General features: G+C 35.8%; 1 long non-coding RNA gene across 1 annotated transcript in view; it reads left to right on the forward strand.

Annotated features, from left to right (window-relative positions):
* Positions 1–24,237, forward strand: part of LOC309604724 — a 63,826-nt gene that overhangs the window by 9,713 nt on the left and 29,876 nt on the right. Inside the window, exon 2 of the long non-coding RNA XR_014231020.1 lies at positions 11,298–11,347. This is a non-coding gene — a long non-coding RNA (uncharacterized lncRNA). The remainder of the gene's footprint in view (positions 1–11,297; positions 11,348–24,237) is intronic.

The raw sequence follows: 24,237 nt of genomic DNA on the forward strand, positions 1-24,237 counted from the left end.
ACTAATTTCTAGAATAATGAAAGTATAAACCGTCATCATCCTCTTCAGTCAAGCAGAAAATATTATTTTTGCTCGACTTTTGTTTGCTTAAAAACTTATTTAGCATTTAAAATCATGCAAAGGTATGCAGACACACCATCAACAAGCCCACTGTCTTTATTTATTTTTTTTTAATTATTTTATTTATTTTTGGCTGCATTGGGTCTTCGTTGCTGCGCGTGGGCTTTCTCTAGTTCTCTAGTTGGTGAGTGGGGGCTACTCTTTGTTGTGGTGTGCGGGCTTCTCATTGCGGTGGCTTCTTTTTGTTGCAGAGCACGCGCTGTATGCGCATGGGCTTCAGTAGTTGTGGCACACGGGCTCAGCAGTTGTGGCTCGTGGGCTCTAGAAGACAGGCTCAGTAGTTGTGGTGCACGGGCTTAGTTGCTCCGCGGCATGTGGGATCTTCCCGGACCAGGGCTTGGACCTGTGTCCCCTGCATTGGCAGGTGGATTCTTAACCACTTCACCACCAGGGAAGCCCAAGTGTGCAGTCTTTAAATGTCAAACTGACCTCAGTTATTGAAATCGGGAAGCTGGTTTTGTATTGCCCTTTTTGAACAATTTGTGATTGCCATTCAAGAAAGCAGTCATGCATTCTGCACTGCAAAAGAAGTAGAAGCCTCAAACCAGTCTATCCATTGCCGTCCAAATTATTACACAGTAAATGGAAGCAGTGAATGCAACCATGGTCCATTCAGGTATTGACAAATAGCTTACAGAAAAACTTCTATATGGACAACTCAAAATTACTCAGTTGAAAGTATTTTGTACAGAATTGTTTGGTAGTTTTGGCACCCCTGTAGCCCAAATAGATGACTGTCAAAATACCCATATCCATTTTATTCCTGATTTATGAGAGGATAGCTAAGGTATAAAGCACTTTTTTGAGCATATTTATCATCGGTTAAATGGAGAGTCTCAAGCTATTTGATAACTATTAGAGTAAGTAATTGAAGTTTGAAATCTTGAATCTCTCTTTCAATATTGGCCAGTAGTTTATAAGCTGAGTAGCTCCCTACCCTTAATAGTACCCCTGTCCTTTCTGGTATTAGAAAGATGGATTAGCTTTGTAAAGCACTAAAATAAAATGGATAAATTAAATAATTCCACATAGTATACATGATTGATAGTGTTCAAAATTGATAGTCTTTCATACATTTCACCCATTTGAACCCAATAATAACCCCATGCAGTAGAAAGTGTATTATTTTGCAGCAGGAGCACAATGTGGGTCTAACCTGTTTGTACATCAGAATGTCAGTATGTCCAGATATGTCTGGTGCACTAGTAAAACAGGCCTAATAGGAATCTGTTTAACTGAAGGGTCAAAGAATTTCCTGAGAAAGATGTTTTTGGAGGGAAAAGAACAAAAGTTGCCAAGTTTATTTCAAAGACAATGAATCAGGATCAGTGGAGTAGCATATTTACAAGTGTAGAACTGTGTTTATTTCAGATTTTCCTGTGAGTCAGGAACTTTAAAAATATGTCCAAGTCATAGGGCAAGATAATATAGCTAAAGTTTCTCATTATCAAAAGTTTTCATGAGATGTTGACATTGTAGGCTATCAGGAACATCAGTTGCATTAGCAGTGGAGTAAGCCAGCAACATCAGTGAAGACCTGATGGCAGGTGCTACTAAATAGTTTTTGCAAAGCTGACTTCTTGCTTATATTAGATAGCATCCTCCTTTGTTTCTTAATTTGCTTTTTATTCTGAACCTATCTGTAGAGGGACTTCATTTTTCCTGTATGACTGTCATGAACATAGGGCCTGTTAGTGAGTTTTTTCCACACCAATGAAGTTTTCTTTTGCTTTGTCAAGTGCACTGGGATATCACCAGTCCAGATAATTTTAAAATTATTTTCTGAGTTTGCATATTCCAGAACCTCAAGAATAATGTAAAAAGTGATGCCTAAATCCACTCTAAGTGCAAGCCCTCAATTTTGAGTCTTCTGGGCTTTTATTCTCCTTTCATTTAACCTGGAGTCTTCAGAATAGATGTTTGTCATCTTTCTGGGCAAATAGGTGAATTTTCTGTCCTTTTACATTGATGGTATTGGGTCTTATAGGGGGTCAGTTCATACATAATATCCTTTTTTTGTCCTCCTTTCTTTACCTAGCATATCTGTTAATATAAAAACCCTCATTTTGACTGGAACCAACCAAGAACTCTGGATCTAACCTCAAGAGCAAATTCAGTGTCTTTTCTGAAGGTACTCTTTCAGAGCTCGCTTCTTTAATGGAAACTGAACACTTCCCTTTTATTTAACAAAGGTAGATATGTATTGCATTCTTGTCATTGCTGTAGATATATGTTATGCAAAGTATGGTATGTAGTATTTGTAGCCAGAAACTTCATTAGTTCAGCTGTCTTCCACTTTTGGAAATAGAAGTATTTGTATTTGTCTTCCCCCTTCCCATTCTTTAGTCTTCAGCCAGCAGCTATTTCAGGATATCACACCCTGAACTACTTCAATATTTCTCATTATTGTACGTTTTTCATTAAAGACCAAAATCCTTAATATGAACTGTAATGTTCAGCCATTTTTGTCCTTTACTTGCTCCTTCATCTTCATCACACTCTTACTCACTCTTTGTACTTCTGCTCTACTGGTCATCTTTCAGTTTTTCTACCATGCCATGCTTTCTCCAGATGTAGAAACTTTACATGCATTATTTCTGTTGTCAGGTTGCACTACCCCTCTTTCTTAGCCTACTTAATGCTTTAAAATCTTTCAGGTTTTAGAAATGTATCACTTCTCAAAGAAACTTTCTTGATTTCTCTTCAATGTCAAGTCTCATAATCCTAGCTCTTGTCACAATTATCTGTTATAATTTTATATTTATTTTGGTTGTTACTTGTTACATGTAAAACTTGTCCTCCCCACAGCACCAGACTGGAAGTTCCAAAATGACAGAAGTTTTTGCTCATAATTTTATCCCCAGCACCTAGCACAGAGCTTGGCACAGAGTAGGTATTCTGTAAATATTTTTTGTATCAGTTAAATAATATATTAGTTCAATGTTCTCCAGATTTCACTCTTTTGTCAACATAATCCACATAACAAAAAATCAAGGGTTGAGATATTGCCTCCCCAGTGTCTTAACATTTTTTAAAAATCCCTCAAATTTCCTGACTTTCCATTCCTTTTATACCTAAGTCTGATGTAATGCTTAAAGATTCCTAGTCACAAAATATTTGCGTATAAAGAGCAGGAGCTAGTTTAGCCCTGAATATGGAGGGAAAGCTGCATATATTAGAATAATACACTGAAAGTATAAATGAAAATAGAATAAATTTATGAAAATACAGAGCCTTCTTACATTGTGAATATTCAGACTCAGGAGAGAAATAATGAGGAAAAAAATTTTTAAATCCTCTCTGCTTCAATAGAGAACACTTGCTTCTGATAGACCATTTTCCTTGGAGTCTTTCTTCTAATATATTTTACCTCTCCAAATCTTTCACCAAATCTTTAACAAGTTATATCAATTCTTCCTTCACGTTTTCTTAGGTATGTCTCTAAAGTTTTATTTCACAGTCAGCAAGCCTTGTCAGGCATTTATTTTCTCACACTTAGATCCCTGCAGTAGCCCCCTAACTCAGTTGCCTTCATTTGATATCTGTTGCAATCTATTCTGCTTCCACTGCCAGAGCAATCTTCAGTTACACAGTTTTTGTAGCATCACTGTTCTCTTTCAAACACAGGAGCCACACAAACAAATACAATGTGATTACTTAAGAGATAAAGTAAAAATACTAAAATCATGCAACACAATTTTTTTCTCTAATTGCCCGGGCTTCTCAGAGACAAACACTTCCCCCCAGCAAGATAGTCCATCAATTCAGTGTCCTGCGAATTGAATATTAGTTGCTTTTGTCTCTCCAGGAATTCTTCCCCTCTTTTGATAAGAGCAACCCTCTTTTTGGTGAAGAACCTATTCCATGTGATTCATGTAGATCTCTCCCCACTCAAGGCATGAAGGATGAACTCATAGTCTGGTCCATGCCAGACTATTTTATCTCTTAGATCACAGTGACTATTTCAGTGATTGTGTTAAGCAGTCTCAAAGGTGACCACCAATGATCCCCACCTCCCAGTATCCAGATCCTGTATCATCCTCTGCCCGGACTTACTGACTTGCTTCTAATGACTAGAATAGGGTAGAGGTCATGGTATGTCACTTCCAAAATCAAGTAACAAAAGAATTATTATTTCTGTCTTGGTGTCTCCCTCTCTCTTTCTCTCCCCCCCCCGCCCCGTTTCTCTTCCCCCTACCCCCGCCCTCCCTTGGGAGGAAGCAAGCTATCATGTTGTGCATAATCCTGTGGAGAGACCCATGGGTAAGTCTGAGACCAAGACTGTAAGTTAACAAGGGCCTGTGGTCTGCTGAAAGCCATGTGAGTGAACTTGGAAGTACATCCTCCACAACCCAAACCTTGAGATGACTTCAGTCCCTGTTGACTCCTATATTGCAGCTTTATGAGAGACCTGAACAAGAGGTGCCTAAGGTGTGCTCCCAGATTCCTAATCCATAGAAACTGTGAGAAAATAAGTGTTTGTTGTTTTATGCCATTGAACTTTGGAGTAATTTGTTATGTAGCAACAGATGATTAGTACATGTGCTTTCAAGAAGAGTAGTTCGGTCTTTTGGAAGTTGTTATATACAGTGGGCCCTTGGTATCCACGGATAAGGTAGACCAACTGTACTGCACCATTTTATATAAGAAACTTGAGTATCTGTGGATTTTGGTACCTGGGGAGGTTCTGGAAGCAATCCCCCACTGATACTAAGAGATGACTGTATTGGAGGGAGTCTGTAAGGGAAATCTAGACCTGGGACTGACAGCAGCCATATTTTCTGCTGTTTAGAAATAATCCATCTGAGAATTAAATCAGTATACGTAAAGAATCAGAGCCCAGAAATGGAAATACAGACAGACTCCTGACCTCATTTGAGTCCCTGGATTCAGCAGTACCTCAGAATTCTTAATTATGTGAAGCACTTCTCTGCTTATGTTAAAGTTTGTTGTTTGCCCTTTGTAACCAAAACAATCTAGAATAATGCATCCTCCAAACTTACTTAAAGCCTTCACAGGGCTGCCTTTTTACTCAAATTTTACCTCTCATCTAAGATAGCCTCCTCTGTTCACTCTGATAAACCAACCACTAGTGATGGTTAATTTTATGTGTTAACTTGACTGGCCATGGGGTGTCCAGATTAAACATTGTTTCTGAGTGTGTCTGTGAAAGTGTTTCTGGGTAAGATTAACATTTGAATCTGTGGCTTCAGTAAAATAGATGGCTCTCCTCAAGGAGGGTGGGTAGCATCTAATCCATTGCGGGCTTGAATAGAACAAAAGCAGAGGAGGGAGGAATTTGTCCCTTCTTGCCTGATTACTTGAGGTGAGATGTCAGTCTTCTCCCTGCCATGGTGATACTGGTTTTAAGTCCTTTGGGCTCAGTCAGAATTACTGCATTGACTTTTTTGGGATTCCAGCTTGCAGATAGCAGATCATGGGACTTCTCAGCCTCTGTAATTGCATGAGCGAATTCCTTGTAATAAAAGTCTCCCTGTATATAAATCGTATCAGTTCTGTTTTTCTAGAGAACTCTAATATGCTAGTTATCCTTTAAGACTAATTAAAGTTTTTTTTTTGTCTAAAGACTTTTCTAATTATTTCAAACAAGTCCACTGATGTATCCCCATTATTCAGACAGCCTATTTCATGAATTTAGCTCTTAGAATACTGTATTAGTGTAACTCTGTATGTGTGTGTGTTTTGGTGTAATGGCATATTTTTGTAACTATATTACAGATATTTGAGGAAATCAATGATTTTATATACTTCTTTGTATTAGCCCTAGTGTCAAAAATAGTGTCATGAAATAATATCAGTCATTCATTCATTAGATAGTAGTTTCTCAACTATCCAAAAGAAGAAAAGCTCATATATGATCTTTTATTCAGGGAAATAATTATTCTTCTATATGGAACTATAACCCTTTGTCATCAGTAACTTAAAAGTACCATAACTTTAAAGTCACTGGTGCCTACCAGGTAGAAATGATATGTTTTATTTGTGGGACATGTGATATGTATACAATTATTAAACGTGTTTTACAATTTTTAGACTATCATCATAATTAGTAATATATATATATATATTTTTTGCCAGATGTCTCTCAATGACATTCAAAATCATAGCTAGCTGGGTATTTACCTGTTTATGAGCACATTAAAAATAAAGATAGAATGTTCTCCTTTTATTCAAGCCTTGTTGAAATAAATACTTCTTCAAAAGCTTAACAAATACCTGGCATCTTTCTTGAATTAAAACGTGCATGTTTTGCTGCATGGGATGAGGACATAGAAGCAATAAACAGGTCAATTTTTTCACATTTCATGTTCTAGATTTCAAATATGTGTCAAATGCTGATGGTAGAAAAGAGCAACAGAGCTCAATGATTCCAAAATAAAGAAAGCCTTTCTATAGATAGAGACTGTGAAAACTACTATGCAGCTAAAATGGCATGGAAGCTACTCATCCCTACAGCATGTCTTACTGGGAAACTGAAGGAAAAATAGCACAATTTTTAACCTCCAACACTGTCATCATTTCCCTCCAATTCCTCCAGTTTACTTCAAATAAAGGTATAATCTAACAAACATAATAGAGTAAATAAAATATTTGAGACTTCTAGTAAATTACTAGGTCTCTCTTCCAACAAAATCAATGCCCCCTATCCTTCCTACATAGAAATTGTGGGGCTACCACTCATTTGGTAGAAATTTGGTCACAAGATATTTGTTAATTGTCTCAATGAATAAAGGAATAAAAGAAGAGAGCCAAGGGAGAAGGGAGGCAAGGAGAGAAGTTTGGAAGTTAAGAAAGCTGGCAAGATTATGCAAAAAGTACAGAGTATCAGAATCAAGTGTTAGGAAATATCATTTATGTATTTAGACTATATTGCCTAACTCTTTTACAAAGTAATTTATTTTTCTTCCTGGCAATACAGCAGTACTACATTTTTCAGCTTTCTTTCGTGTTAGTTAGCTGTGGCCATGTGTCTAACTTCTGGCCAATGGGATGTTAGGAGAAGTAGTGGCACTTCATCCAAACTGGGAGACTGGGCTCATTAAAACGTCCTGTACCTAATTTCCCATGGTCTTTTCCTCACTTAATATTGATGAACATGGCCACTGTGGAAGCTTTAAGTTAAAATAAATCTGTGTCTCTGATTCCTCACTTAGAACGACTTAAAAAATGGAGCAGGAACAATCGCTGTATTTGGACTTCATGTGATCAAAACATAAAATTCTCTATTTTGAGACATCTGGGGGTTAGTATGTTGAGCAGCTAATGTTGCCTTAAGAAATATGCTTCTTCTGGTGAATATGCTTTTTTTATGTCTCATATAAAAGGCCAGAATTGCTTAGAACTTAGAGAAGAAATTCACAATAGAAATGTAAAAATTAAGCCAACTTGTATTAAGTGGAAATTAAATCACGCCTCTGCTTCTGTGAATCCATTTCCAATGTTCTGGGTTACCCTAACAATTATTTTCTCCAGGACTATCTAAAACTAATCTAGGAATCGAATCTACTAGCATTTTATAGAAAATAATCTTTATCTTAAAATCACAGCAAAATCAAAGTAGTAACCAGCAAAACGCATTCATTATTCACCCAGTTTTCATAATTCTTCAGTATAGAAATCTTAGAGAAGAGCCTCTTGAAATTATAGTAATCTGCTGACTCAAGCAAGCAGATTACTTTTGTGTCATCAGCAACTGTGTATATACCTCCAAAACCGAAAAGTTATCACAAGGTGGTGCTGACCCTGCTGTGATTATTTCAGGAAATGGATACCTACCTCATTATTCATCTGTTATTGAAGATAGTTTAAGAAACTTAGGTTTATATATAAAGACCTGTAACAGAAGCTTCCGTAGGACAGGTAGTGTTCCCCATTTTGGGGTTTATACTACTTTTATTGAAAATGAAGAAATGGATGATGGAAGTGAGGGCTGTTTAAAATACATCATTTGTTCATTCATTCAACAAATATTTATTATGCACCTGCTCTGTGGCAAGCACTGTTCTAAGCACTGGTGATTGATGATTCAGCAGTGAAAAAAAACAGTTCTCACAGAAGTGATCTTTGGATGGCAAATGTGGCTTCTGAAACTGCAAGTACTTAGAGGTTTAACTCATCTGTGAAAGCCTGAGCTCTCAGTTAAGCAATGGTGATTTCCAAGTTTATATCACAAAAGGTCTTACAGAAGCTTTCTCAATGGACCAATGTGATACCCCAATCACTCTATTCTAAGTGCAAGGATGGAAAGATAAACATTTTAATTAAAATAGATACGTTTGCAGAGTATGAATCTGAAGGAACTTATTTATTGTAACGTAGAAACTCTAGTCCCCAAAAGAACTTGGCTTGGGAGCTGTTTTGGTTAATTGAACAGAGGTAGGTGGGCCCACTTGAGAGTAGTTTTGAGAGGGAAGTATCTAGCTTGTGAAGAGCACAAGCCAGTATGTTAGGCAGAAGGGATGGAGAATATTGGTAGACTATTTAAGTGAGGTCTTAGAGCCCTACCTTTTTTTGTGGGATATAATGAAGATAAATATGGTACACTAGAAATAACAATGAGTTTATAATCAAAAGGTACAAGAACCAATCCTAGCCCCAACAGAAATGTTTTATGTGGTCCTCAGACTTCTGAGTCTCTACTGCCTCAACTGTAAATAATGTTTTAAAATTCTGTGGCGATATGAATTACAACTCATACTGACCTGTATTATTTCTTACAAATGACTGCCTTCCTGCAGTGTAACATGGTTGTTAAGCACATGACAGAAGGGGGTTTGATTCTTGGCTCTACCTCCTACTAATTGCATCACTTTGTACAAGGAATTTAACTCTTCAACATCTCAGTTTCCTCATCAGAGAAATGACTATGATATTGTTACGCTTACTATAAGTTTTGTGACTATAATATGAAATAAGCATATATAATAACTAAGGCATTTTAATTGCTGAAGAGCTATGGCTTACTATGATTTTTCACATGAAAAGCGAGTCATGAAAAGCAAATTAAGATTATGTGAAGAAAAGCACTTTAACATCTGTATAGATATTTTACACATGCAAAATATAATCATTTAGTCTGGTTGCAGAAAACCAGGATACCACATAATTAAAACGCATGTGAAAAACATACTTCGATGCAGTATTTAAAGGGCTTCTGAAGTAGTATCCCCATTATCCAGGAAATTTCTCTTATTCTCCAACTTCTAAGTCCATGCTTCCTTTGAGCATTCAATTGTTGAGCGTTGATCTAATATTTATCAAAGTATTAATTGAAATATGTATTCTTTTCTTTACATTTGCATGTGGCATTAGAACCTATTAACTAAGTTTGTTGATTAAAGAAAGGGGTGAGTATTTCAGTTTGCTGCAAGTGAATCTTAAATGCTTCAGTGATTACACATTTCAACTATAATTGCTTTTATTTCAGTGACTAATTAAATTTTCCAAAACTCCCTATGAATCTATGATATACAGATTGGGGAATGAATGAATTTTCAATACCTGAACACTATTTAAGTTAAATATTCTTAAAGTTATGGAAGTTTAGTTCTGGAAAGAACTATAAGAACTATCATAGACTTTTCCCCTTAGTTTAACCAGTTAGAAAGCTGAGGTAATGGAGGGGAGTTGATTTGCAACAGGACCTGATATTGGAACTAAGTTCATTTCTCTTTCCATGAAAATGTATGACCCCTATTATACCGTATATTATTTGAAATCATAATACAGGAAAGATTTAGTGTGAAGTGAAGAAGAATAATTCACAGAAATATAGAAAATCCTGAGTTAGAATTTAATGTGATTAGGTAAATAATCAATAATTGGTCTGGTTTTATTGACACAAATATGATTTTCCCCAAATTAAATTATATTAGTCACTTCCTCTCTGAATTACCTCCCAAATACCAATATTCTAGGATGAATTTTAAGATGAAAACTAATATAATTCTCCAGTTTAGTAAATACTCAGGATGTTATTAAGAATGTTTGGGAAACATATTTAAACTATTTTATGAGTGACTGATCACTACTCATAGAATTAGGGAAAGAAATGATGTCCTTCTACCTGGTAGAGTTCTTGGAATTTGGTAGATAATAAATGATTGTTGAATGAAAGACTAAATAAATGAGTAAATGACCTAATGGATGACCTAAGGTAATAATTTGTTGAATAATGCTTTCTTAATCTTATATAGTTAAAGCACTTTTCAAAATTAGATGGAAAATCACCAGGGAATCATTATATGCTCAGAATATTAATTTCCCATGCATCCTTCTAAAGCAACTACCAATAAGGTTATCTTACAACTTAGCAAAATGAATATGAGAGAAGAAGAGAAGGGAAGTAGAGAGAAACAGTAAGAGAGAGAGGGCAAGTGCTATCCTCTGCATTCTGTTTCTGAGGATGCTCATTTATGTGACTGGACCCATGTAAATAAATGTACACAAAGTAGAAATTGTGAACAGCAGAATAGCTGAACAGATGGATACATTCTCTTAATATTATGGATAGATTCATTCCTAGAGGATAAATGATAATAGCTACCAGAAATTATATAATAGCTATGTAATAGTTGCATGAAATGCTCATGATAGTTGTTGACATGTAATAAAGTTACAGAAATTCCATGTAATAAATGAATAGAATAAATTATGAAAACACGTTATATACCTTAGCTCATTATGTTTCTTCCGAATTTTAATTCACTGTAGAGATCTTAAATGGTTGAATGGCTTCCACATATGCATTTCCTTTTACTTCATTCACTAACCCAGTTAATCATTAAGGCTATAACTGCTAGTTCACTACCTTCTTTGTACCCCATCTACTTCTCTTCTCCAGCCCCTTATTAATCTCACAGGGATTTAGATTCCTGCTGAACTGAGCTTGTTAAAGTTTGAAACAATTGAAATCTTTATAACCATTTCATACAGAATATACAACTCCAGAAAAGATCTACTTAAGCCCTCACTTCCTGTTATACGATGGGGAGAAGTGGCTCCTCTGTTTCATACATACTTGTGCCAAATGTGCTGTTTTAAGATGAGTTTGAGAAGTCAAATTACTCTTCTGTGTGAAATCTCTTTACTTCAGAATATAAAAGAATTTCCCAAATGACTGTAAATCTGTTTCGTCTTTGTCTTTTATTTTCTAGGTTACTCTTGGACACTTGGAGTTCTGGATAAAGAATCTCTGGCTGTGTTAGTAAGTGATCAGTCATTCTGGTCTCTACCTTCTTGTTGCAGGGTTTACAAAAATGCAAATACACAGAGTCTCAGCCATCTCAAATTTCACTTTTGAAAAGGCAAATATAGATCCAGTATCTGTTTCAGTCACAGTATCTGTGACTGTCAAAGTCCCATGGGATTTTACTGTCAATCCAATTGCTGACTGGCTTATTTCAGAACAATCTCAAAGATCCACCAGCACAACTGTATATAGTTTAAGTCATTCTACTGATAGTATCTTATTAGATTCATGAAAATGAAATAAGTTGCAATTTAGAAATAACAATACACTGAAGAATGGTATTACTATTTTCTTTTTTAATTATAATTCTATTTATAGTTTTTTCATTCTTTTTATATACTAAAAATGTGTTTTCTATAGTTATTTTAATAAAAATTTGATTTTTGCCCCTCACTAATGATTACAGACTCCATGAGAGTAGGGATCATATTTATTTTAGTAATTGCTGTATTCTTAGTGCTGGATAAGCGTCTGATACATAGTAGGGGCTCAATAAATATCCCAGAATGAAAAAAATTATAACAAAAGTGGAAACATTTATATCACATGTTTGAGAATAAAACTGTTGAATTGCATTTGCTTAGAGGGGAGGTGTAGATCCAAATGTGTGTAAGACTTAGTTCCTAATCTGACAGTTTTCACATGTGGTGGGGCATAGTGACAAGACATATATACAAGACTCACTATAATATAAGGCAATCAGTACTCAATAAGATACAGTTAAAATTGTTTTTAGACGCAAGTTTCAATACTGTTTTACTAGCACTGTTACCTTTGGCAATTTATGTAACCTCCTGAACCCAGTTTTATTATCTGTAGTTAATATCTGTTTATACTGTAGGAATATTAAATGAGATAATGAAGATAAAACATCTAGTGTAATGCTTGGCTCAGAGTAGGCAATCAATATAAATTTGATATGTAAATTACAATAACATAATTTATTCAACAAATATATTTTTAAAACCTACTAAGGACAGCATACTGATAACTATCTCAAAGATCAAAAAGAAAAAAAGACATGAGTTATGCAGTTGAGCACCTCATATCTCTGTGCTGTTACAGACGTTGAATGCTGTAAATGCCTTTCATTCAGTCATTATATATAAATTGAATACATACTCTGTGCAAAGCTTGGAGCTGAAAACAGTATGAAAATATAGTCAATTGTGTGTGTTTATGTGTGTATGAGAGAGAAAGAACATTCCTGGAAGGTGAGGAGCCAGCACTTGCAAAAACCCTGAGTCGTGGAAGCATGGCATGAATGAAGAAATGAAAGATCTGAGTTGCCAGATTATTGCAAGTAAGGCAGAGTGGTGTGAGATAAGGTGGTATAGTTAGGCCAATTTATACAGAGCCTTTGATAATTGTGTCTCTGCCTCAAGAAAAATAAGTAACCATCCAATAGTTTTTATGTACGATTGAGGAGATGTGCGTGGTATATGTATGCTAAATATTTCCTTTAAAAAATACTTGAGACTTCCAATACCAGCTCCAACATGGAAAGGACTTGGAGGTTATCAATCCTACTCTTACAGGAAGAAAAAAGCTGAAAAATTTGAAAATCAGTGCCTTTTATTAGACCCATTAGAGAAAAAAATGTTGCAGGGCAAACAACTACTCTGAAATCCGGAGAGCTGGGTGAATATATAGAGAATCAGGCTGGGAACAGGAGCCATTGGAGCCATAAACTGGTAGAAAGAAATAAGTAGTAATTGTGAGGAATTGCTAGAGGCCAGGCATAGAGTACAGCGAGAGTGAGAAATTCCTAGGGACCACAGTATTATGGGGTGCCCACACTTTCATGAGTTTAACCTCCAGGAGCTCCACAAGAGTCTCATGATGAAGAATCAAAAAAAAATCCCTTCAGGACTTCAGCAGGAGAAAGGGAAAATGACCAATTTACAAATATTTCTAGAGTGTTTTCCATAAGAAAGGCATATTCCCCAAAGGCAAGACTTTATTAAAACCTTATCTTACGGAGGGACAGAACATTGACACAACTCTAACAACATCTAGCTTTCCTTTAGCACCTAAGAGGAAAGGGGAGAGCTAAAAAACCTTGTGAATTTCATAGCCCCTGGACAAAAGTCAACTAAATGACAAATATTTAATTGTAAGATTATAGAATGATTTCACTTCACCATACTTTACCACCACAAAAACAGGACATCACTATTAAAAACAGTAAATAGCTGCAAGAACTGGAAGGTACAGACTTTATTTAAGGAAGAGTTCTTAGGAAAACCCAAATACAACGAGAACAATAAAAATTTTGAAGTCTCTGACAATTGTAACTGCAGCAAAGGTGAACAAAGAAAAACTCCTAGCCAGATTAACATAAAACCTCACACTATAGGCCTTTTACCCCAGTTCCTATTACTCAATACATCTTGCCTGGCTTGAGCAACAACAAAAGTATTCAAAGCATTGGAAAAAAGCAAGAAAAAACAAACAAATCAGTCTGAAGAGACAAAGCAAGCATCAGACCCATACTCAGATATGGTTCTAAGGGAAAAAGTAGACAACATGAAAAAAGATTGTGTAATGTAAACAGAGAAATGGAAACCCTGTGACAGAATCAAAAGGAAAGGCTAGAAATCAAAACCAGTGCAACAGAAATGGAGTATGCCTTTGATGGGCTCTTCGCTAGATGGGAAATAGCTGAGGAAAGAATCAGTGACGGAGAAGATATGTCAATAGAAACTTCCCAAACTAAAATTGAGGAAGAAGAATCTAAAATCAAAACAAAACAAAAACAGAACAGAACATAATACCCCAAAACTATGGTGCAATTTGGATGGTAAATGATGTATAGTAGAAATACCCAAATAGAAGAAGGAGATAGGGGAGGAAAATTAAAAAGGTTGAGAATTTTCCAAAATTGTTGAGTTGTACAAAACCACAGATCCAGTAATATTAGAGCACACCAACCAGTTAATACACTTTAAAAAATTACAATTAGTCATATCATATTCAGGTTGCAGAAAACCAAATACAAGGAAAAATAAGCCTTACTATAGAGGAATAAAAAAATAAAAAGAATTACATCAGACTTCTCATCAGAAACCTTGGAATCAAGAAGAGAGAAGAATGGAATATATATTAGAATGTTGAAGGGCAAAAACCCTACAGTTCTGTACCCATTGAAATTACCCTTCAAAAATGAAGAAGAAATACTCTGACAACAAAACAAAACAAAAAGACCCAGAGTATTTATTACCAGCAGAACTGCCCCATTAGAAATGCTGAAAGAAGTTCTTTAGGGAGAAAAAAATCATGTGGTCAGAACATTTACATAAAAAAGGAAGAGATACAAAAATAGAATAAATGAAGGTAAAATTAAATATTTTAATTTACTTATTCTTAATTGACCTAATAGATAATTATGTGTTTAAAGTAATAATAGTAAAAATGCTCCCAATAATAGTAAAAAAACTTATATGGAAAGGCAAAACCTGGAATTAAAACAAATTGAAATTTCACACTGTTGGAAAAGAACAAAATTGGGGAAATAAACAATTCAATTAAAAATGGCCAAAAGATCTGACTAACCACTTAACCAAAGAAGATACAGAAATGGAAAATAAGCATAATAAAAAATGCAGATGCTCAACATAATTTTCATTTGGAAATTGCAAATTAAAACGGAAATGAGGTAATACTACACAACCCTCGGAAAGCCTTAAAAAAAGAAAAAAAACAAATGCTGGTGAGGATGCAACACAAACCTTTTGTGGTAATACAAAATGGGGAAGGCCACTTTGGGGGATAGTTTGTAGATTACTACGGAGCTAAATATAGAGTTACCATAAGATATAGCAACCACTATCCTGCATTTTCCCCATTCATCTGAAAACCTATGTTCATACAAAAACCTGCATGTGAGTGTTTATAGCAGCTATATTTATAGTCACCAAAACCAGGAAACAACTAAGATGCCTTTCAATAGATGAATGGATAACAAACTGTGGTACATTCATGTACTGGAATACTAGTATATAAAAAGACGTAAAAATATTTTTTTAATTAAAAAGACATAAAGGGATCTTAAATGCATATGGATAAGTGAGAAAAGTCGGCCTGAAAAGACTAGATACTGTAGGATTCCAATTATATGACAATCTGAAAAAGTCAAAGCCATAGAACCATTTAAAAAATTCTGACTGTCAGGATTTGGGGAAGCGGAGAGGAAAAGAGAGTTGAATAGGTGAAGCACAGGGAGATTTTAGAGCAGGAAACTATTCTACATGATACTGGAATGATGGATACAAGACATTATGCATTTGCCAAAACCCATAGAATTTAAAACAGTAGAAAGGAACCTTAATATATGTAAAATTCAAACAATCATTTAGGACTGTGGGGGATTCTATAAAGAAATGCAGACTGTGACAAAAGTATCTAAGTACTTTATGAATATATGAAACAATGGTACTGAAGGTTGTTCTAAGGTGTTGAACTAAGTACCTTTGGAAATGAGTGGAATCTGTAAGACTCAAGGCGTAAGGAACAGCACTTGATTTCCATGGGCTATGCCTTCACAATTCTGATACCTGTACACATGTATACTGCAACTGAACAGTTAATTAAAGAGATGGTTGATGGTGGGGGCAAGGTTTCTCACTGTTAAGAGTTTGAATTTATGGATAAGCAAGGGGAAAAAGCTAGAATGATCTATTTGGTATGAATTAGAATTGGAGAAATCAGTATTAACTCATATTTAGCTTAACATATAGATGTTACATATATATAAACAAACATATATATGTATTTACGGATATGTGTATATACAGATGGTAGTATATATCCATATAGTCTCTTTTTCAGTCAGCTGAGAAGACCTAAAAGCAACCACACCCCATTAGCAATGAGCACAGCTAATACCCAGATCTTTGTTACCAATACCATTCTCCATTTAAAGGAACCAGGGCTCCTCAGAAAAAGGTCTCATTCTGGGACTGAGGCAATGTCTATATTAGATGATACTGCAGCATCTTGTAGTATGAAAAAGTAAGAAAGTGCTAAAAAAAAATTAGATGTGCCAAAGGGGCACAGGAGTCAAACTAAAGGAGGTCTTAGTAGCCAGAGCTAGGACAAGTTGAGCAACAAAATAAATAAACTAGTTTTGGATTATAACCCAAAGAGTAAAGTAAGTACCCATAAGTCCATACTGATATAAATAAATTATTTCTACATGCTTGAAAAAATAATATAATGTAGAAAAAATTTTAATATGGACCCAAATTCAAATTTCTTAAAATATGTAAGTTTGTCTATGAAAATAACAACTATTGCTTACTAAAATTACTTTAGTGGAATAGTCTTATGACACATCAGAAATATGCATTTTAAAAAGCAATAAAAAATAAATTATTGAATACATAAATAAGAGGGGGAGAAGTCACATCTCCCATATATAAGTATTTCAAAAAATTTTTGTAGATAATTCATCCTCAAAGAGGGGGAACATCACTCCCAATTCCTTAAGTTTAAGCTACACATACTTACTTCCTTCTAATTCATACAGTAGGGAAAAGAGGGAGAAAAAATAATGACTTTACAGTAGAAAAACCTGACAAACACTGCCTTAGGCAGGTGATCAGGGTCAGCATCAGCAGTGATTATTAGGCAGGTTGCTAGTAAGCATCCTTGATATGTATTGAAAATGGTACTTCCTCTCTGTGATCTTCTTCCTCAAAACCCATAACTACAGTTTAATCATAACAGAAACACCAAATTCCAATAGAGGGACATTCTACAAGTAGTACTCAAAACTGTGAAGGCCATAAAAAACAAGCCTGACAAACTGTTACAGCAAAAAGGAGCCTAAGGAAACATGATAACTTAATGAACTATAATATCGTGGATGGGATCCTGGAACAGGAAAAGGACATTACTTAAATATTAAGGAAATCTGAATAAAGGGTCAACTGTAATTCATAATAATGTATCAATGTCAGTTCATTGATTTTAACAAATATACCAGACTAATGCAAGATGTTAAAAATAGGGGAAATTGGTTAAGGAGTATATGGTGCTACTTCTGTGCTATGTTTTCAATTTTTCTGTAAATCTAAAACTAATATTTAAAAAAGATTTGAAAGATATCCATTTGGGCTCCTTAGGTCATCTTGACTCTACATTTTGAGATTTCTGTGTTGCCCATAAACCTCAACTAGGAATGCCCGTCATATTTGCAATTCCTTCTCTATTTTATGCTGCCTTCACCGCTTTCACTGAAGGAAACCACCTTCTCTCTTCATAGTTTTTCTCTACTCTTCATTACTTTTGCTTCTAGTAAATCTCTTTTTTTTTTAACATCTTTATTGGAGTATAATTGCTTTACAATGGTGTGTTAGATTCTGCTTTATAAGAAAGTGAATCAGCTATACATATACATATATCCCCATATCTCCACCCTCTGGCGTCTCCCTCCCACCCCTGTAGGTGGTCACACAGCACCAAGCTGATCTCCCTGTGCTATGTGGCTGCTTCCCACTAGCTATCTATTTTACATTTCGTAGTATATATATGTCAATGCCACTCTCTCACTTCATCCCAGCTTTACCCTTCCCCCTTCCCCTGTCTTCAAGTCCATTCTCTACATCTGAGTCTTTATTCCTGTCCTGCCCCTAGGTTCTTCAGTACCATTTTGTTTTTTAGATTCCATATATATGTGTTAGCATACGGTATTTCTTTTTCTCTTTCTGAATGACTTCACTCTGTATGACAGACTCTAGGTCCATCCACCTCACTACAAATAAATCAGTTTCATTTCTTTTTATGGCTGAGAAATATTCCCTTGTATATATGTGCCACATCTTCTTTATCCATTCATCAGTCGATGGACACTTAGGTTGCTTCCATGTCCTGGCTATTGTAAATACAGCTGCAATGAACATTGTGGTACATGACTCTTTTGGAATTATGATTTTCTCAGGGTATATGCCCAGAAGTGGGATTGCTGGGTTGTATGGCAGTTCTATTTTTAAATTGTTAAGGAACCTCCATACTGTTCTCCTAGGTAGCGGTATCAATTTACATTCCCACCAACAGTGCAAGAGGGTTCCCTTTTCTCCACACCCTCTCCAGCATTTATTGTTTGTAGATTGATGATGGCCATTCTGACCAGTGTGAGGTGATACCTCATTGTAGTTTTGATTTGCATTTCTCTAATGATTAATGATGTTGAGCATCCTTTCATGTGTTTGTTGGCAATCTGTATATCTTCTTTGGAAAAATGTCTATTTAGGTCTTCTGCCCATTTTTGGATTGGGTTGTTTTATTTTGGATTGCTTGTTTTATTGATATTGAGCTGCATGAGCTGCCTGTAAATTTTGGAGATTAATCCTTTGTCAGTTGCTTCATTTGCAAATATTTTCTCCCATTCTGAGGGTTGTCTTTTCATCTTGTTTATGGTTTTCCTTGCTGTGCAAAAGCTTTTAAGTTTCATTAGGTCCCACTTGTTTATTTTTGTTTTTATTTCCATTTCTCTAGGAGGTGGGTCAGAAAGGATCTTGCTGTGATTTATGTCATAGACTGTTCTGCCTATGTTTTCTTCTATGAGTTTTATAGTGTCTGGCCTTACATTTAGGTCTTTAATCCATTTTGAGTTTATTTTTGTGTATGGTGTTAGGGAGTGTTCTAATTTTATTCTTTTACATATAGCTGTCTAGTTTTCCCAGCACCACTTATTGAAAGGGCTGTCTTTTCTCCATTGCATATTCTTGCCTCCTTTATCAGAGATAAGGTAACCATATGTGCATGGATTTATCTCTGGGCTTTCTATCCTGTTCCATTGATCTATGTTTCTGTTTTTGTGCCAGTACTATACTGTCTTGATTACTTTGTAGTATAGTCTGAAGTCAGGGCAGCTGATTCCTCCAGCTCCGTTTATCTTTCTCAGAATTGCTTTGGCTATTTGGGGTCTTCTGTGTTTCCATACAAATTGTGAAATTTTTTGTTCTAGTTCTATGAAAATGCCATTGCTAATTTGATAGGGATTGCACTGAATCTGTAGATTGCTTTGCGTAATATAGTCATTTTCACAATATTGATTCTTCCAATCCAAGAACATGGTATATCTCTCCATCTGTTTGTATCATCTTTAATTTCTTTCTTCAGTGTCTTATAGTTTTCTGAGCACAGGTCTTTTACCTCCTTAGGTAGGTTTATTTCTAGGTATTTTACTCTTTTTGTTGCAATGGTAAATGGGACCGCTTCCTTAATTTCTCTTTCAGATTTTTCATCATTAGTGTATAGGAATGCAAGAGATTTCTGTGCATTAATTTGTATCCTGCAACTTTACCAAATTCATTGATTAGCTCTAGTAGTTTTCTGGTAGCATCTTTAGGATGCTCTATGTATAGTATCATGTCATCTGCAAACAGTGACAGCTTTACTTCTTCTTTTCTGATTTGGATTCCTTTTATTTCTTTTTCTTCTCCCATTGCTGTGGCTATAACTTCCAAAACTATGTTGAATAATAGTGGTGAGAGTGCACAACCTTGTCTTGTTCCTGATCTTAGAGAAAATGCTTTCAGTTTTTCACCATTGAGAATGAGGTTGGCTGTGGGTTTCACATATATGGCTTTTATTATGTTGAGGTAAGTTCCCTCTATGCCTACTTTTTGGAGGGTTTTTATCATAAATGAGTGTTGAATTTTGTCCAAAGCTTTTTCTGCATCTATTCAGATGATCATATCTTTTTTCTCCTTCAATTTGTTAACATGGTTTATCACATTGATTGATTGGCATATATTGAAGAATCCTTGCATTCCTGGGGTAAATCCCACTTGATCATGGTGTATGATCCTCTTACTGTGCTGTTGGATTCTGTTTGCTAGTATTTTGTTGAGGATTTTTGAATCTATGTTCATCAGTGATATTGGCCTGTAGTTTTCTTTTTTTGTGACCTCTTTGCCTGGTTTTGGTATCAGGGTGATGGTGGCCTCGTAGAATGTGTTTGGGAGTGTTCCTCCCTCTACTACATTTTGGAAGAGTTTGAGAAGGATAGGTGTTAGCTCTTCTCTAAATGTTTGATAGAATTCGCCTGTGAAGCCATCTGGTCCTGGACTTTTGTTTGTTGGAAGATTTTTAATCACAGTCTCAATCTCAGGGTTTGTGATTAGTCTGTTTATATTTTCTATTTCTTCCTGGTTCAGTCTCAGAAGGTTGTGCTTTTCTAAGAATCTGTCCATTTCTTCCAGGTTGTCCATTTTATTGGCATATAGTTGCTGGTATTAATCTCTTATGATCCTTTGTATTTCTGCAGTGTCAATTGTTACTTCTTTTTCATTTCTAATTCTATTTATTTGAGTCTTCTCCCTTTTTTTCTTGATGAGTCTGGCTAATGGTTTATCAATTTTGTTTATCTTCTCAAAGAACCAGCTTTTAATTTTATTGATCTTTGCTATCGTTTCCTTCATTTCCTTTTCATTTATTTCTGATCTGATCTTTATGATTTCTTTCCTTCTGCTAACTTTGGGTTTTCTTTTGTTCTTCTTTCTCTAATTGCTTTAGGTGTGACGTTAGGTTGTTTATTTGAGATGTTTCTTGTTTCTTGAGGTAGGATTGTATTGCTATAAACTTCCCTCTTAGAACTGCTTTTGCTGTATCCCATAGGTTTTGGGTCATTTTGTTTTCATTGTCATTTGTTTATAGGTATTTTTTAATTTCCTCTTTGATTTCTTCATTGATCTCTTGGTTATTTAGTAGTGTATTGTTTTGCCTCCATATGTTTGTATTTTTTACAGATTTTTCCCTGTAATTGTTATCTAGTCTCATAGCATTATGGTGGGAAAGGATACTTGGTATGATTTCAGTTTTCTTAAATTTGGCAAGGCTTGATTTGTGACCCAAGATATGATCTATCCTGGAGAATGTTCCATGAGCACTTGAGAAGAAAGTGTATTCTGTTGTTTTTGAATGGAATGTCCTATAAATATCAATTAAGTCCCTCTTGTTTAATGTATCATTTAAAGCTTATGTTTCCTTATTTATTTTCATTTTGGATGATCTGTCCATTGGTGAAAGTGGGGTGTTAAAGTCCCCTATTATGATTGTGTTACTGTCACTTTCCCCTGTTTTGGCTGTTAGCCTTTGCCTTATGTATTGAGGTGCTCCTATGTTGGGTGCATAAATGTTTACAATTGTTATATCTTCTTCTTGGATTGATCCCTTGATCATTATGTAGTGTCCTTCTTTGTCCCTTGTAATAGTCTTTATTTTAAAGTCTATTTTGCCTGATATTAGAATTGCTACTCCAGCTTTCTTTTGATTTCCATTTGCATGGAGTATCTTTTCCCATCCCCTCACTTTCAGTCTGTATGTGTCCCTAGGTCTGAAGTGGGTCTCTTGTAGACAGCATTTATACTGTTGGTCTTGTTTTTGTATCCATTCAACCAGTGTATGTCTTTTGGTTGCAGCATTTAATCCATTTACATTTAAGGTAGTTATTGATATGTATGTTTGTTATCATTTTCTTAATTGTTTGGGGTTTATTACTGTAGGTCTTTTCCTTCTCTTGTGTTTCCTGCCTAGAGAACTTCCTTTAGCATTTGTTATAAAGCTGGTTTTGTGGTGTTGAATTCTCTTAGCTTTTGCTTGTCTGTAAAGGTTTTAATTTCTCCATCGAATCTGAATGAGATCCTTGCTGGTTAGAGTAATCTTGGTTATAGGTATTTCCCTTTCGTCACTTTAAATATGTCCTGCCACTCCCTTCTGGCTTGGAGAGTTTCTGCTGAAAGATCAGCTGTTAACCTTATGGGGATTCCCTTGTATGTTATTTGTTGTTTTTCCCTTGCTGCTTTTAATATTTTTTCTTTATATTTAATTTTTGATAATTTGATTGATATGTGTCTTGGCATGTTTCTCCTTGGATTTATCCTGTATGAGACTCTGCACTTCCTGGACTTGATTAACTATTTCCTTTCCCATATTAGGGAAGTTTTCAACTATAATCTCTTCAAATATTTTCTCAGTCCCTTTCTTTTTCTCCTCTTCTTCTGGGACCCCTGCAATTCGAATGTTGGTGAGTTTAATGTTGTCCCAGAGATCTCTGACACTGTCCTCAATTCTTTTCATTTCTTTTTCTTTATTCTGCTCTACAGTAGTTATTTCCACTATTTTATCTTCCAGGTCATTTATCCGTTCTTCTGCCTCAGTTATTCTGCTATTGATTCCTTCTAGAGAACTTATAATTTCATTTATTGTGTTGTTCATCATGGTTGTTTTTTTTTTTTAATTAATAGCTACTTTATTTATTTATTTATTTATTTTTGGCTGTGTTGGGTCTTCGTTTCATGCAAGGGCTTTCTCTAGTTGCGGCAAGTGGGTGCCACTCTTCATTGCCGTGCGGGGGCCGCTCTTCATCGCAGTGTGCGGGCCTTTCACCATCGCGGCCCTTTCTGTTGTGGGGCACAGGCTCCAGACACACAGGCTCAGTAGTTGTGGCTCACGGGCCCAGTTGCTCCATGGCATGTGGGATCTTCCCGGACCAGGGCTCGAACCCATGTCCCCTGCATTAGCAGGTAGATTCTCAACCACTGCGCCACCAGGGAAGCCCCCATCATGGTTTTTTTTGCTCTTTAGCGCTTCTAGGTCCTTTTTAAACATTTTTTGTATTATTTCCATTCTATTTCCAAGATTTTGGATCATCTTTACTATCATTACTCTGAATTCTTTTTCAGGTAGACTGCCTATTTCCTCTTCATTTGTTTGGTCTGGTGGGTTTTTACCTTGCTCCTTCATCTGCTGTGTGTTTCTCTGTTTTCCCATTTTGCTTAACGTGCAACGTGTGTTCGGGGTCTCCTTTTTGCGGGCTGCAGGTTCGTAGTTCGCGTTGTTTTTGTTGTCTGCCCCCAGTGGCTAAGTTTGTTTCAGTGTGTTGTGTAGGCTTCCTGGTGGAGGGTATTGGTGCCTGTGTTCTGGTGGATGAGGCTGGATCTTGTCTTTCTGGTAGGCAGGACTGCGTCCGGTGGTGTGTTTTGGGGTGTCTGTGACCTTATTATGATTTTAGGCAGCCTCTTGGCATGTTTTGTTTGTTTTCCTTTCTTGTTATGGGTGCGGTTGTTTTCCTTTCTTGTTAGTTGTTTGGCATAGGGTGGCCAGAACTGTAGCTTGCTGGTCATTGAGTGGAGCTAGGTCTTAGCATTGATATGGAGATCTCTGGGAGAGCTTTCGCCATTTGATATTACATGGAGCTGGGAGGTCTCTGGTGGACCAGTGTCCTGAACTCAGCTCTCCCACCTCAGAGGCACAGGCCTGACACCCGGCTGGAGCACCAAGACCTTTTTCACAACACGGCTCAGAAGAAAAGGGAGAAAATAAGAAAGAAAGAAAGAAAAAAATAAAATAAAGTTATTAAAATAAAAAATTAAAAAATTATTAAAAATAAAAAAAAACTAAAAAGTAAGAAAAAAAGAAAAAGGACAGACAGAAGCCTGGGACAAATGGTAAAATCAAAGCTATACAGACAAAATCACACAAAGAAGCATCCACATACACACTCACAAAAAGGGAAAAAGGAAAAAATATATATATATCTATATATAAAAAAAAAGGAAGAGAGCATCCAAATCAATAAAAAAAATCTACCAATGATAATAAATTCTAAATACTAAACTAAGATAAACATAAAACCAGAAACAAATTAGATGTGGAAAGCAAACGCCAAGTCTACAGTTGCTCCCAAAGTCCACCGCCTCAATTTTGGGATGATTCATTTTCTATTCAGGTATTTCACAGCTGCAGGGTACATCAAGTTGATTGTGGAGATTTAATCCACTGCTCCTGAGGCTGCTGGGAGAGATTTCCCTTTCTCTTCTTTGTTCGCACAGCTC

The sequence above is a fragment of the Balaenoptera borealis genome (genome assembly GCF_965194805.1).
Source record: "Balaenoptera borealis genome assembly, chromosome: 10".
Classification (NCBI taxonomy): domain Eukaryota; kingdom Metazoa; phylum Chordata; class Mammalia; order Artiodactyla; family Balaenopteridae; genus Balaenoptera; species Balaenoptera borealis.